This window comes from Arachis duranensis, chromosome 6, assembly GCF_000817695.3.
Source record: "Arachis duranensis cultivar V14167 chromosome 6, aradu.V14167.gnm2.J7QH, whole genome shotgun sequence".
NCBI lineage: Eukaryota > Viridiplantae > Streptophyta > Magnoliopsida > Fabales > Fabaceae > Arachis > Arachis duranensis.
In genome coordinates this window covers 30,114,954-30,116,731 of record NC_029777.3, presented here as the reverse complement: position 1 = coordinate 30,116,731, position 1,778 = coordinate 30,114,954, and positions in this window count along the sequence as shown.

Genomic DNA, 1,778 nt, shown 5'->3' with positions numbered 1-1,778 from the left:
TGGCAAGAAAAAGAAACGGTGATTCTCAATCAAGAGTGTAGTGCCATCATTCAAAAAGGGTTACCTCCAAAACTCAAAGACCCTGGCAGCTTTCTCATACCTTGCACGATTGGGAGCATGGCTGTTGACAAGTCACTTTGTGATCTGGGAGCAAGCATTAACTTAATGCCCCTTACCATGATGAAGAAAATGATGATTGAAGAGCTTAAACCCACAAGGATGTCACTTCAACTTGCTGACAGATCCATCAAAGTACCAAATGGAGTAGTTGAGAACCTCTTGGTGAAGGTGGGAAACTTCATATTCCCAGCTGATTTTGTGGTCCTAGACATGGATGAAGAGGGGAACAATTCAGTCATTCTTGGTAGACCCTTTTTGGCTACAGCTAGAACAATCATTGATGTGGAAAAGGGAGAGATGATTTTCAGAGTGCATGATGAGCAAATGACCATAAATGTCTTCAAAGCAATGCAACACCCTGTTGAGAAAGAAAATTGCATGAGGATTGATGTAGTAGATTCTTTGGTTGAAGAAGTGCTTGACACAAACCATCAAATGAAACAAGAGGAAGTCCATAACATCAAGGGACAAGAAGAAAACACGTTGGAAGCATCAAAGGAACCAAGTGAAGTTACGAAAGAAGAGGCACCACAACAAGAGTTGAAACCACTACCCCCTCATCTTAAATATGCATTTCTTGGTGAGAAAGATAGCTTCCCAGTGATCATCAACTCCACCTTGAATGAAGAGGAAGAAGAGAAGCTCCTTGTGGTTTTGAAAGCTCACAAAGAGGCGTTGGGATGGACCATTGATGACTTGAAAGGCATAAGCCCTGCTGTATGCATGCACAAGATACTTCTAGAGGAGAATTCCAAACCAGTGGTACAACCTCAAAGAAGATTGAATCCCACAATGAAGGAGGTTGTTCAAAAGGAAGTCCTGAAGTTGTGTAAGGCTGGGATCATCTACCCTATATCTGACAGCCCATGGGTCAGTCCAGTGCAAGTAGTGCCTAAGAAAGGGGGGATGACTGTCATTGTTAATGAGAAGAATGAGCTTATTCCAACACGAACAGTGACAGGGTGGAGGATGTGCATAGACTATAGGAGGCTGAATGATGCCACACGAAAAGATCACTTCCCTCTACCTTTCATTGACCAAATGCTTGAAAGATTGGCTGGCCATGCTTATTATTGTTTTCTTGATGGATATTTTGGGTATAACCAGATCGTGGTTGACCCCATGGATCAAGAGAAGACTTCCTTTACTTGTCCCTTTGGAGTCTTTGCATATAGGAGAATGCCATTTGGACTGTGCAATGCCCCATCTACCTTTCAAAGGTGCATGCTATCAATCTTCTCAGACATGGTAGAAAAATTTATTGAAGTCTTTATGGATGATTTCTCTGTCTTTGGTGATTCTTTCAATGCTTGCTTGCACCATCTTACCCTAGTCTTGAAAAGGTGCCAAGAAACCAATTTAGTTTTAAATTGGGAGAAATGTCAATTCATGGTACCCGAAGGCATTGTTCTTGGTCACAAAATTTTAAGAAAGGGTATAGAAGTTGACAAGGCATAACAGAGAAAGAGTTACTAGCCGTGGTATATGCTTTTGATAAGTTTAGACAATATTTGATTGGATCTAAAGTCTTAGTGTATACTGACCATGCTGCTATTAAGTATCTTATGTCAAAACAAGATGCCAAACCAAGGCTAATCAGATGGGTGCTACTCCTACAAGAGTTTGACATTGAGATCAAAGATAGAAAGGGCAGTGAA